At 35.1% G+C, this 15821-nt stretch overlaps 1 protein-coding gene across 2 annotated transcripts in view; it reads left to right on the forward strand.

The window, feature by feature from the left end:
- Positions 1 to 15821, forward strand: part of LOC145256460 (acylphosphatase-1-like) — a 417812-nt gene that overhangs the window by 263157 nt on the left and 138834 nt on the right. The gene's annotated exons all lie outside the window — the stretch shown is intronic.

The raw sequence follows: 15821 nt of genomic DNA on the forward strand, positions 1-15821 counted from the left end.
TGTTATTGATACAGACACAACAGATATTCAACTCTACATTCTGTTATGAAATTTCATTTGTAGCTTCAAATCATCCTAGGCAGCAGCGTGTTAAAAGTTCTCTTTATTCTCCCAATAATTCATCTTTCGTTTTATAATAATATCTCGGACTCACGTTTTCTCCTTGTATCATTTGTGAATTCTGTCTTATCGATGACCTCGAAACAGCTTCCATTAACGGGATGCCTTTGAATTTTTGACACCTGGATCTTCCACTTTTACCAGCTTTTTGGATCTCACCGTTCTTGGATATTCCATTCTTCATCGAACATCCATTCACGTAAAATCATTTTTTCATTTCTTCCCCCATTCCCTTTGCTTCACTGGGTTTTTTTTTTGGGGGGGGGGGTTACGCAAGTATGTTCTACTGCTTACTTGCAGTTTCATTAAATACTTTGCAAGCAAAATCTGATTCTGCATTTTGCTACCCCCCCCCCATCTAATGAGAAGGAAAGTATTTTTTTCGAAACTCTGTGGATTAAGGACAATCCACACACTTTGTGTTTCCCTTTTGAAAAATAAATGTCTTTAACTCTTGTTAAAGTGTTTATCAACATATTTTATGAATTTTTTGTAATATATCTATAATATAAAGCTGAATGTGTGTGTGTGTGTGTGTGTGTGTGTGTGTGTGTGTGTGTGTGTGTGTGTGTGTGTGTGTGTGTGTGGTCACGAATAGGCTCCTATATGGTTGACTATTTAAAAAAAAACTGATTACATATAATGATAGAAGATGTATCGAGACACAGGAATGGGTATGTTTGATCTGGCAGAACGGTGATTCATTAAAATTGTGGGGGTTGCGTTCGCGCCTGGCCCACAAAGTATGGAAATAAAAAATTAAAAAATTTTAAAAAAACGTTTACAAGGGTTTTTGATATAGATGTACATAATAATACTTTGATAAGTATGTTTTAACTTAAATAGGGATGGTATAATAAAATTGTGGAGTCTGCGTTCGCGCCTGGCCTCCATAGAATGGAAATAGGCACAAACTTTAATAAAAACTTTTCATATCTATCTGCGTAAGTATACTTTGATAATTATGTTTCAGTTTCAAGAAATATGATATAATAAAATTATGGGGTGTTCGTTCGTACCTGACCTCTATAGAATGGTAATATGTCACAAAGTTTAACAAGGTTTTTTTTAATATAGATCCACAAAATATTGTGATAAGTGTTTCAGTGTGAACAGGTATGGTACAATACATTATGGGGTTTATCTATTTTATTTTTACTTTCATCATATTTTGCTTTGGTTTTGATACCCCCAAATTCGAAGCTATCTCTTTACAACCTTTCCTTTTCATAACCTATCATACTTTAATAAATCAGAGTCCATTTTCTGTAGGCTGTTTTTGAACCCAGTCAACGACGGGTAATTTTGCAATAATATATATATATAAATATATATATATATATATATATATATATATATATATATATATATATAAGCAGGGTGATCCGACGTTGCCTGGGATTGAATGATGATCAATGAATGTTTCACGCTCCCATATTTTTCTTGTCATCGAAATCGATGATATAGCCCATTTTTCAACCAAATCGATTGATAGTCTGCTCTAATTGGGGCTCCATCGTGAGATACCTGCAGGAAGCGTCACATGTCTTTTTAGCGACTTATTTTACAATATATTGTAGTCTACATTGCACTGTAAAGAACCTACTATTGATTTAATAAAATTATTCTTTATGTATAATGGTTTGCATTAAAGTTTCAAATGCAAAAATCAAGTATCATGCTTCAGTTGTGCAGAAACATTCATGTTGGACGCACCTTTGTCATATCAAAGAACCTACTGTTGATTTTATATGCCTGGCATTACTAGTTGTGCGGTGATATTGAATTTAAGTTTAAAATGAAAAAGTCAAGTATCATTGTGAAATTGTGCTTCAAACAGAAACAGTTATTTCGAATTCATTTGTGGTAATAAACATTTTCAAATGCACTTTTGCTGTTTGGCTGTATATGATGTTAACGTTGGTCAAAATCGCCTGTTCCTTCTTTCGTCGGATTATTTCCATTATCGATTGTCACCACTTATCGAAGACATTCCGACACAAAACCTATCTAAGAACACTGTCATGCAGATAAAGTATCTTAGTGTGAAATTTCGTAAAAATCGACCCAGCAGTTTTTGAGTCTATAGGAAAAGAATTCACAGACACGCAGGCACGCGAATACACGTATAATGTTCTTTTTATGTTATGAGAAAAATAGAAAAAACCGAATGAAATTATTAAAAAATCAACGTTTCGTCCTTATTTCAGAAGACATCTTCAGGATAATTGAAATAAAAAAATAAAAATGTAAGAAAAGAAAAAGTCATAGATCGTGCGAAAAAGACAGTTCTTGAATCCTACCCATGTCGGGAAGGACAAACATATGTGTGCGTATGTTCTTTTTATATAATAGATAGATAGATAGATAGATAGATAGATAGATATAATGGGTTCATTGTCTATATATCTATTCTTTTCTCTTCTCTAATCCCCTATCAACCATGACAAATTGCCTTCATAAATTTATTTCTATTTTAGTCCCGCTTTGATACACTTCTCAATTTTCTATAATCTTCTCCTAACAGCCTATAAAGTTCTTTTTACTCATGGCCACCGTTCCCCCTTAGTCTCAAAATAACCCCTACTTCCCTCCCTCTAATCTTTATTTCGTTCTTTTTTTTCAACCTTGTGCCCTATACTTCATCCATATTCATTCCATGTTTTATTTTTATTTTTATGTCTGTTACACATTTTATTTCTTATTATTTTTATTCCGTCTGCTTGCTTCCCACCTGACTACAACTTGGATGTCTTCAAGTCCAACGTTAACAAATTCCTAATGAACCGCCCTCTTAAGTAAACACTTCATTAAACACGTACTGTACTTGCAATAACCCTTATCCCTGAGTTGCTTCCGGGACTTGATAAGTGGTGACCACCGTGTAAAAAAAATATAAAATATACCTAAAGCTGCTGCATTTCCTATATCTGTGACCTAGCTCCCTTCTTTTTTTTCTGATGAGAAGCATTATACTTAGAAATTCCTAGGTATAAAGAGTGTTTATCGCCCCTTTTCTCATTGATATTCTTCATTATTGAAACAAATCAATTTCTAAAGAACAATGAATCAAGGTCACCGTAAAATGGTGTAATCGTTATTTCGTTCCTCGTGAAAAAAATGCCCGTCCCTTATTAAATGTGCCGAATTGTTTTCCTAACCCGGATATAAGAGACCGTAATATAAGAAATACGGGCAGGATTGGAGTTTAGGTAGCAATTAACCTCAAACCCAAAAACAACCCAAACCAAAAACGAAGGGGACACAAATCTCGATTCACCGGTTTGTATCTATGGAAACAGTGACCATATCGTTCAGTTTACAAATAAGCTGAACTTATTTTTCAAAATTAAACAATAGAAACATAATTTTTTTTTCTTTTATTGTAAACAATATTCTAAATGTCATTTTATATTGACCTATTTTAATATAAATTCATATATACATATTTTTATCATGTCTATAATTTCATTTTACATGAGATCTATTGTTGATTTATTTATTTTTTTATTAGCGATTCTTTGGTATTTAATTATTACACTCATCTTGGAGGGAGTTACCTTCCCTTTGTTCATTTACATCACCCTTTATTAAACATTTGAATATTTTATTCAAATGTTTATTAAATATTTTTACGTGCATAAAAGTTATCCATGGACACGTGTTTCTAGGTATCACCCGTCTTCGGCATGGCTAAGCTTTCGACAAGTATCGAACCTATAACAGCTCGATCAACAGTCTGATGTTTTACCACAAGGCCATGTTACCTCGTCAAGTTTTATGCACGATTTTTATCGCTTTTAAATGTAAGATCTAAATTCTAAAGATTCTTTAGTATATAATTATTACGCTCATCTAAGTGTTGAGGGGGTTACCTGCCCTTTGTTTATTTACGTCGCCCTTTTGGGGGGGGGAGGGCGTATTTTTTGTTATTATTATTAATAATTTTATTTAACATTCGAATATTTTATTCAAATATTTATCAAATATTTTATTTATTCATATATATATATATATATGTGTGTGTGTGTGTTTGTGCGTGTGTGTGTGTGTGCGTGTGTGTATGTGCGTGTGCGCGCGTGTGTGTGTGTGTGTGTGTGTGCGTGCGTGTGTGTGTGTGCGTGTGTGTGTGTGCACGCGCGTGTGTGTGTGTGTGTGTGTGTGTGTGTGTGTGTGTGTGTGTGTGTGTGTGTGTGTGTGTGTGTGTGATGAGAGAGAGGGAGGGGAGGGACAAAGATATGGGTGGGAGAGGAGCAAAGAGTGCGTCTTTTTCCGATGATCCAATTTGAATCTCCGACCGGATTTAAACTCACTAATTATCTGGAAGCAAATATCCTCTGCCAGGAGCGTCTTGTTCCCACAAAAAAAGTTAATTATAAAATTCTAAGTGCACAATTTTTTGGCTGCTAAATGGCTGATGTCATCCAGATCCTTGAACGCAGTAAATTCAATAAAGCTTACATACGTTTCTCAAAGTTTTGAACCATTGAGTAACTCAGCTCAACCCTTTGACCGACATAATTAACTCTGATTTAATACTAGCTGGCAACCTCGCGTTGCCCGGTCGTACAATACGCTTGAACATGATAATTTAAGATTTCGTATGTATTATCATAGAATCAATCCACTCTTTATTATTATATATTACGAGGAATAATTTGCCAGTGGACTAATTCGCAAAAAAAAAAAAAAAGAAAAGAAAAAAAATAATAATGATAATGTCGTTCATCAAATTCCGTCTCTATTTACAATATCACGTAAGCTGATGTTTGGACTTGACGATGAATGCCCTGGACAAGTCACTTCTGATTAATGTTTAGTTTTAAACTATCCAGCTGAAGAAATGATTAGCTGCGATTTTAAATTGTACCTTTTCTTTTACCATAAATTGTTCTCTTTAATAAGAAAAATTTAAAAAAAAAAAATAGTGAGGTACATCGGGCTTGAACACGGGATCAGTCGATCTGTAGTTAAATGCTCTACCACTAAGCTATATCTCCAGATTATAATAAATCTTTTTTTTAAGACATGATTTGATGAAATTTTGGTGTAACGTAAAATATTCCCCTGTAAACATTATTCTGTTTATCTATAAGAGAAAACGGTTATTTTTTCAGATTATTTGATTTTCGATACTTATCTGATGAATTTCTATACAAAACATATCTAAGAACACTTCCAGATATATAAATTAGCTTTGTGTAACATTTGCAAAAGTTTCAGCCGTTTCGGAACCTATGAGGAACTCACCCACAAAGTAACTTTTATACAATAGTAGAGATTTTACAGTATTTTGTAAAAGTATCAATATAGACTAGCACCTTGTAATATAAGCGTACGTTCGTCTACATAAAGTATCTATTCCTTCTCTTTCCTCTCTCTCTCTCGCTCTCGCTCTCTCACTCTCTCTCTCTCTCTCTATCTCTCTATCTCTCCCACTTTTGTATGGGGTATGGGGATGATGGTGATCTAGTGGTTACCGACACGGAATGACAACCTAAGTGTCCCAAGTTCGAATCTGGTTTGTTCTACAAAAATCACTTCCAATTAGGATGTTGGCAACCTTCACGTGGTCCCTCCCGTAACCCTTGATATCTTTCTAGAAAGAACTCTAACTAGATAAATATCGGGAAAACCATTGCCAACAATAGAATATTCGGTTTCATACAATATGATGATGATTTAATGTATGAGGTTATCATCTACGTCGCTCTGCTATTCTCATTTTCGTTTTGGTTTGATGACGTCATGAAATGTGCACAGGAACAATATATCATGATAATAGGATCCATATAATTTTAGTTACATGGAGAAGAAAATTTCTTTAATGTATTTTTAATAATTTAAATTTACAACAACATTTTAATGGCTAATTTTATAATTCATCCTATGTTGATGAAAAAATATTCTTGTCTACTGGAAACGACACCTAGGGAAATATGTTATTTATTGTTTATAATATACTAGCATGGATGCCCGGCGTTGCCCGGGTGTTTTGAGATATATACTGAGCAAAACAAAAAAAAAACAACACGGACAATTTTTTTTAAAATTTGACCCCTATTATGACCCCTTAAAATTTATTGTTTAGGGCTCAAATAAAGTTATTAAGTTAGATCCATGTCCAAAGAATCTATATCCAAATTTCACGTGTTTAGACCCGAAATTGTAGGAGGAGTTTGGTAGAGTTCTCAAAGGTCAAATCGTTGAACTTTGACCCCTTAATCGCCAAATTTCTGTCCGAAAACAAATCACATCGGTTTCTCCCAATCTCAGTACCCTGTATATCAAATTTCGAGTCTGTAGACTAAAAATTGACAGAGTTATTGCGTAGGGAAATGTACACAGACACAAAGACACACACACAGACACTTTCACTTCATATATGTCTGTATGTGTGTGTGCGTGTGTGTGTGTGTGTGTGTGTGTCGTGGAAGAACAGTGAAAATAAGAACAATCAAGTCGGGTTCGGTTAAGGAACAAGTGTATTAACATAATGCACAAAGATAGGAAAGCGTGTATATCTGTTGAGCACTCGGCTAGCAGTTGAAGTGCAGTCGCATCTCTCTCACCGGTGTTGGAATTACTAGCGCTATTTATAGTGCTAATCGGTGTAAATTCCTCTGTTCATTTATGTTATAATTTTATGAACTGTGTGTTAATCTATATAAATGTCATTATCTTCTCTTGTTATGAGTCCCCGTTGTATATGTCTCCAATATGTACGTAACAATAAGTTGTTTTTTTCTCTTTCATCCTTATGTAGTTAAAATGTTAGGGTGTATTCCAATTCCTGCTGTAGCTGTTCATTTGCACCTGAAATCATAAGCAGTGGTCGGTCGTCTCATAAGATGTACAGTACTAACATGCTGAATTTTCAAGAGTCTATGACAATTTTATATGCCAGTACAAAAACGTATTGAAATTTATTTAAGGCATCTCGTATGTCAGAAGATGTGTTTGTACGTAATGTGGAAGGGGTCGTGGAGATGAACGATTGGGAACCACTGGTTTATTTTAACTCAATTAGGATCGTTAATTATCATTCCAACGTTTCACCTGATTCATCAGTGTCGAACGCTGTCCGTTGACTTATTCATTTTCTCCCGCGTTCAATTGTCATTTGGCCGGCAGGCTTGACGGCCGCTAAATCACCGGAAGATTAATGAAAATATGGCTACGTATGTTTCGTCAATATGAAATAAAACGTATCGAATGGCAAGGCAATCAATTTCTCCCCCCCCCCTCCTCCACACACACACACACACACGTCTATTTTCTTTTTTTTTTTTCAAATTTGTAAAACAGAATTATTCCTGCACCTGAAACGAAAACTATTTATGCTTAAATATATTACAAATTTTAACGCGTATCCAATAGACGTGTTTTATTTATTTGCTCCTCCACGAAAGTAAATTAGACAAAAGCTAGTTTTAATGTGGGAGCACTCTTGCAGTTTCCAAAAAAATAGTAATTGTCTCAGTATGAAGGGTTTCTCTTACATTGACCAAGGACAAATTACAGAACAAATACTACCCATCCAGAAGGCCGGGAGTTTGCGTATTCCAATAGACATGTATCACATAAAACTAAAATTTTATAATAAAAATAAAATACATTTTAATGAGAAAACACACACGTATTATTCGTGCACATATTTTTTTTTTTACACGGTGGTCACCACTTATGAAGGCCCGGAAGCCACTCAGGGATAAGGGTTATTGCAAGTACAGTACGTTAGTGTGGATATTTTATGAAGTGTTTACTTAAGGGGCGGTTCATTAGGAATTTGTTAACGTTGGACTTGAAGACATCCAAGTTGTAGTCCGGAGGGAAGCAGGCAGACGGAACAGAGTTCCACAGGCGTGCAGTTCTAACGAGCACTTGGATGTCTATATGCGACGAATTCAATACACAGATCTGTTGTTGGCGTAGCATTATAATTGCTATTCACATTTCAGTTGGCAATGATTTGTCCAGCTTCAGAAATAATTGCATAACGATCAGTCGTAACTCGAATCGATTCTTTCGCGCATAAAATTGTCACTTCGCCAAACCTGCTCGAAGGAAAGTCTCAGTCACGTGTATGTAGATACACAAATAATCACAGATGCGAAAGCATACAGGTAGAAACATAATCTACACGCAAAAGTACCCTTACCCACAGGCGCAAGCATATCTATCACTAGCAGGGAGATCCGACGTTTCCCGGGATTGAACGATCATCAACGAATATTTCATGCTCCCATATTTTTTATTGTCATCGAAATTGGTGAAATCACTTATTTTTCAATCAAATCGATTTGATTGCCTGCTGTAGACGGGGGCCCATCGCGGTGCACGAGAGAAACCTTTACATGACTCACCGCAATCACTTTGTCCACCATACATTATAATTTGCATTGCACCGTAGTGAACCCACAGCTGATTTTATAAGATTTATTTTTATATTGAACTAGCGAGGAGTACCCGGCGTTGCCCGGGTGTTTGGAGGTGTGTGGGGGGGGGTTAAAAAAACGTAAGTATGAGGATCGAACCGGACCATTGAGACAAAGTTGTAAATTAAAGTGTGAAAAAAAAACGTGCGACGTTAACCATTGCCCCACCGCGAGATGCTAACGGAAACACGTTTGAATTTATTTAATTACTTGGATGTAGCAGGTGCCGGTTTTAATGAGTTAATGAGGTCAAGTTTGACTGCGGGATGGTATTCATTTACTGCTGAACGCTCCCCCCCCCAAGATGTTATAGGAAAAAGACTAATCCACATGCGGCGAGCGACAAATATTGAATATCTATCTTCCCGAAATCGAGCAAATTAAATAGACAGGCGAGCTTCATTGTAAACTGTGAGATATTACGATTTATATGTGATATAAAAAGTTTTAAAAGTTGTGAAGCGAGCGACCGCTTCACTGAAAAAAGCCTTTTGTTGACATACAGAAAAAGCGAACACACACACACATACATACATACATACATACATACATGCATACATGCATACATTTTCGCTTTTATATATATAGATTAAAGTTTAAAATGTAAAAGTCACGTATCATGGTTCAATTTTGCTTAAAACAAAAACATTCATTTCGAACGCGCCCCTGTCATATTAAAGAACATACTGTTGCTTTTATATGCCTCGTCTTTACTCTTGTGTGGTAATAAAACTTCTCGAATGCATGTGTAATTTTAGGCTGTATAAGGCGAAAGGTTTAGTCAAAATCACTTGTTCCTTCTTTCATAGAATCTTTTCGATTATCGATTATCAATACTCATTGAAAACATTCCGATACAAAAACTCAACTTTATTTATATACCTATAAAGCTACACACACAAGCACACACACACACACACACACACACACATATATATATGTATATATATATATATATATATATATATATATATATATATATATATATATATATTAGCATTTTCAGAATGTGATAGGATATAATTATTTCCACAGCTAAACCACATCGCAACTCTCACATAAGACACAAAAGTCCAAGACTCTAGTTTCGCCCTCATTTTGTCTCATCGGTTGAACCCATCTGAACTCGGGATACGAAACTGATATCTCTTGCATGCGAGGCGACTACTCTGCCACTTGGGTAACCGCACCACACACAAAAAAGTTAATTAATTAACACAAATGAGAGGGCGAAACTCGAATCTTATACTTCCGGTTTTAATCTTTTTCGTCCCTAATGAACCTTACGTTAGACGCCGCATCTTTCCATGCTACCTAGCACCTTCTCTACTCTTCTGATGAGAAGCATTAGGCTTCGAAATGCCCTGGCATAAAGAGTCCCTTCTATCCTCCAAATTTTGCTTGTATTCCATTATTCAATAAATTATCCATTCTATATCTACCAATATATAGTTTTGTGACTTCATTTCATACTCTTGTTGTCCTATTATATATATATATATATATATATATATATATATATATATATATATATATATATATATATATATATATATAGTGCAACCCGGCTATAAAAGACCTTTATAAAGACTTATATCCGGGTTACACTTATATCCGGGGTTCTTATATCCGGGTTACATTAACACAGGCTCTAATTTGGGAGCAGATAAAACCTCTCTTATATCCGGGGTTCTTATATTCTGGCCTCTTATATCCGGGTTACACATGTCTCGTGTCGCGGGGTTCGAATCGTTCGACTGGTAGTAGTCGTGACACCCTGCACTGAAGAATCCCGAAAGGATGAAACACTAGTGTCTGTAGGTATTTAATTATTATAGTAAAAAAATAATTATATAAATATAAATATATAAATATAAATATATAAATATAAATATAGAGATAGAGAGAGAGAGAATTTTTCTTACTCAACAGAACCGTGGAAGTATTTTAATGCGTTTGGGGTGGGGGAATTCTATTAGAAATGCGCTATTCTTTAGAGCGATTTTCTGGGAATATGTCTGCAGACGCTTTTATGATTTCATTGTATTTTATTGCACGTAAAATGCTGTTAACTTTTTCTCTGTTAGGATAAGCCGTTGCAGCCATCATTTTTAGATTTCTTCTTTTTTCCCAGTTTCAAATCTTATCAATTTTGGTTATTTTTCTTGTTCATCTTCGACAGCACTTATTGGCACACTTTCTCAATGAAACTCAGCGTAATGCCATAGTCGACATCTGGAAATGTGTATATAGCTATTGTTAATAGTCAAGAGTTCAACATTTCACTTCAACAGATGGTGTATTTAACTTCAAATTATGCATGAATAATTAAAAAAAAATGGTCACATTCCAATTATCATATCTTTAATCATTAAAAATGACAAATCGAACGTCGTACGCATAGATGACAACGAAATGGTCCGTTAAGAACTGAATTGTATGCATGATTGCCTATTTCATTTTTTTTTTTTTTTCATCTAGTTTTTGTTTTTTTGTTAACTATAGCGCAGGTTGGTTAAATATTGTTTTATACACTCTTACCGATGTGTGTGTGTGTGTGTGTGTGTGTGTGTGTGTGTGTATAAAATCGTTTACGCAACCGGGTTGATTGCCTCGTTGCCGTCACCACCATCATCGTTGTGAGCCCACGTTGCTTTTTTTTTTTATCTGTTGATACAAAACCGTGCTGACACATGCTGGTTAGGTTATGAATAGGTTTATCTACAATGGTAAAAACAGAAACTTTGAAGGTGTGTAATTGTGGAGGGGAGGTGAGAGAGAGAAAGGGAGTGAGGGCGAAAACAAAACAAAAAAAAACGACGTAAATGTAATATTAAAGTCCTTGTGCTGAAATCACGTGGTTTTGTGACGTCATTGAATAAAGGCTAAAGACACAACCGGAAGTAAATACGTGACTATTGTTTTTGCAATGACTTGTTTTCTTCACATATTTCCCATTCATGACTGAGACTATCAATAACAAAAATAGCTAAACTAGCCAAATGTTTGATTGTTCAAAAGATCTTGCTTGTTAGGACTTCAGGCATGACGTAATTTTTCAGTGAACAGGCTTGAATCTATTATATTTACGACTGTGTCGGATGGAAACGGACAGACAGATAAACAGAGAGAGAGAGAGAGAGAGAGAGAGAAAGAAAGAGAAAGAGAGAGAGATGAAATAGAAGGATCTCCTGACATCCGCAATTTTAGACATCACTAAAACGCGTTTTCTAGTTCATGTTTTTTTTTACTAGGGAGGGTCAGCGCTTATCAAGACCCGAAGGCTATTCAAGGATATGGGTTAGTGAGAGCGATGAGCGAACACTGTAGTAGTCAGCAATGGTATAACTTTGGTAAATTTTAGTTATTTAAGAGAACGGCTCAAGAAATTGTTTACATTAGACTTGAAAAAGACTATATTATAATCAGTTATGAAGCAGCCCCGCAGTATTTTGTTTCACAAACGTGTAGTTATAGGAAACAAATATTGCTCATGGACTTTTCGTTTAGTATTAGGCACAGATAGTGAGTAAGAAAATTGTTGACAGTGGTTGTAAAGACGAATGTTTGCGAATATTTTACCTGTGGGGACCATAGGTAGAAGTTCAGTCAAACACCTGCCATGAAAATAGCATAGAACTAAATAACTCGCAAAGTTTCTTCTGTGAGAAAAGGAAAATAAGGTAGAGAGAGAGAGTGTGTTTTCCCACTAAATGACGAAACCGCTTTTGTGCCAGTGTTGGATTGGCAGGTGACCCCGGGAAGAGAAGCATTCGGTGGCTTGCACACACGCAAATGGATTCCATGTGTGGAATGCTGGACTTTTAATAATTGTCTATTGGAATGTATAATTTGGCCCAAAAATATGTGAAAGGATATCGGTCAAAAGATTCGAGACAATAGACAATGGGAAATATTAAACATTCCAAAGATAAATAGTGTGTATATAAATCGTTACAAACAGAAAGCGAGGCATTAGTCCAAGAGAAAAAACAAGCTGACATATTTTCTTTACCGCAAACATTCACACCAGCTCCACACGCTTTTAGAGATGTCAAAATACCAGTTTTAACTTTAAAATCCGAAACTGTTTGTCGGTGTGAAAATAAAACAAAATATTATTTTATGAATCAGCTGTGTTGTGTTTTATCCCCTGTCAGTGTTTATATATTGTACACCAGTGACAAAAGTAGATTTATTAATTATATAGAGTGAAAAGCACATTTAAACGACAGGCCGTAACGAATATATAACACCCGATCAAGGCAGGGAAGACTACTCTTCGCAGCTCATCACTTGGAGGGGAAGAGGGCCGCGTCCTGAAAGCAAATAGTTCGTGTGATTTCCACGTAGTGTCCCCTGACGTACAAAGTTTTCCACTAAAATAACTGCACTATATAACAATTTATACTCATTAGATGTTTCGTCGACTACAAGAGAGCGAGTAGCCCGGAAATCAAATCGCTTACGTAACTTCCGTTTCCTGTCTACAAACTTATCCAATAAAATTACTACTACTGCATAACAATTTATTTTTTATTAAATTAACTTGTCATTTTTTCCGAAGTGGAAAATCCAAGCAGACATTCAAATTCAAATATTTTGAACTGAATTATTAGAAAATAACATTTATTTAACCATTTTTCTTGTCACGATTAAACCATGTGAATTGGATCTTGAAATATTTCTACGAAACAATTGCAAAATAAAATTCAATAATTGATAAAGATATCTGTTTTTTTTTCTTTGTATTCAATTGACGTAAATGTCAGGGTTGTGCAAAATTTTTTGACGATTTAAATTTTATTTTGAAAACAAAAAAACTTTGCTCGTTATAATTTGATTCCATATGTCAACGAGTTTAAAAATGACTCGGTTGTGAAATTCGTTAAGTTATTGTGTGAAATATGAATCTAACTCTTGTGTTATGTAAACCTAAGGTCATCTAAATTGGTTTGTAATCCTCAAAATAAGCGATAATCCGAAGGAGAGAGGTCAGAAGAATAGGCAGGACGAGGCAAAATTTCCCAACCAAATTCTCCCAAAAGAACTTTAGTTAATCATTTTGTGCAAGGACACGCTTATGATGATAGAAGATGGCTCCCTTTCTGTTGATTAATAATTGTTTTCGGGCCAACATGGGTGATAATTGGGGCTATGACCAGATAATATTTTATTGTTTTGACTCTCGAGTATATATCCGACACAGACAGACACAGTTAATCAATCGAGAACCACATAACTCTATCTAAACACATATAAGATATTAACTGATATATACTCGAGAGTCAAAATAATGAAAAGAATATTCTCATGTCATAGTGATATTGTTGCAGAAAAATATGCATGAAATTTTAATCATCTGAAAAATATATATATAAATAATCCATGGTGATATGTTTAAGTAATAAAGATATGCATCAAATAAATTACAATGGTGTAAAACGTGATAGAGAAATCATCAAAATAAGACAATGCTATGAAATAGCGGTGTATATAACGGACAACGTTGTCTACATAATCATGTAATCATGTGTATCGTCTATTTAACAGTGTGTATGTATATGCACGTGTTTATATAAATGTATGCTTAAATATCTGTTTATCGAGGCTTTTATTGTCTACGGGATACTTGTGTACGTATATACGTGTGAATTTTCAACAAGCAGGTGCGTGTGTGAGTGTTTACTACTATGAAATCGAACAGTTCACAACCAGACAAAAAACATCTGAGAGATTTTTTTTCGGCGAATAAACATCTTTGTCTGGTTGGCACAAAGGAAGAACATACCTTCTTCACAGTCTCAACACATCAGATAAAAATACACATACCTCCTTCTGAGTCGAAACTCTTTGACGTATAATTCTTTTACGTGCTGTCCTGTCCGAAGAACTCATGACAACCAAGTTATATTTATAATTGATTATTTATTCCTCCGGTTGTCTTCTTTCTTTTCCCTTTTGTGCCTTACAGAATTTTTCACTTTGTGGCCCAAATAGCCGCATGCGGTTTTTAGGTCGCATGCGGCTTTTAGGTCACAGATTCCTCATCCCTGGTCTAAGAGATGTGTGTGTGTGTACTGTAGAACCCCAGAATACGGCATTAGAAATTAGTAACAAAATACAGTACAGTATATAATACACGTGTATATAATCAAATAACATTATAAATAACACCATAAGGAGTGGCAAATACCGGACCAGGGGCCGGAAAATATCGTATTTTACATCGTAACCTGAAAAAACGTATTCTATGCCCACCGTATCCCGGGGTTCTTCTGTACATACATACATATCAATGTTAAATGAGCAGAACACATACGGAATCGAACAGTTCATAACCGGACAAATAAACATTTGGTAGACAGTTCTTTTAACGGGCGAATAAACATCTTTGTCTGCTTGGCGCCAGACAAAGGAGGAACATACCTTCTTCATAGTTCCAACACATCTGACAAAAATACACATACCTCCTTCTGAGTCGCAACCCTTCGACGTATAATTCTTTGGCATGCTGTCCTAAAAGTGAAACCCCTTCCGTCCGTAACAACCAAATTATATTTATGGTTGTCTGCTCTTTTTCCTTTTTGTGTTTTTCATTAGTTAAGCAGTTGAAATGCTTCAACAACTAATCTGACAATTTCCCGACTATTTTCCAACTCTCATCCTCTCTCTCTCTCTCTCTCTCTCTTTCTCTCTCTGCTTGTTCAACACTTCTAACTTGTCTGCTCTACGAAGTATGTGAAAGCTCTTTCTTTATTAATTCGACTCTGTGACGTCACATAGCGAGGTCAGTCCTTATTCTAGTCCATTGTTTTGCTAACTAAATTGTATCTATTGCCCTAAATTTTTAAATCTTTCATTATAAATATTTAACTGTAAATATGTCCCTCCATACATTCTTTTTGCTATTGAAATGTTTTTTTAATACATTCCTTTCTGTTATTTAAATATTTTCTATTAACTAAACATTCAAAATTGCAACCACTTTGATGTCAATTGGGTTACAAGCGTTTTCCAAGATACCGATATTGAAACACTACGCCAGGAAAATATGTAAGATGAAGCAAGATTGCCCGACCAAATTCTCTTCGGAAATCATTGGTCAGTAATGCTATGTGAAGACGTGTAATATTATGATTGAAGTTGACTTCCTTCCTGTTGATTAAAGAAGGTCGTTTATAGGTCAAGATGGGTGAGAATATTGCAGAGAAATATAACTGATAAATAATGTGAAAGAAAAATAAAAGTACCTTAATCACT

This window comes from Euprymna scolopes, chromosome 32 (assembly GCF_053919585.1).
Source record: "Euprymna scolopes isolate OS-2025 chromosome 32, ASM5391958v1, whole genome shotgun sequence".
Taxonomy (NCBI): domain Eukaryota; kingdom Metazoa; phylum Mollusca; class Cephalopoda; order Sepiida; family Sepiolidae; genus Euprymna; species Euprymna scolopes.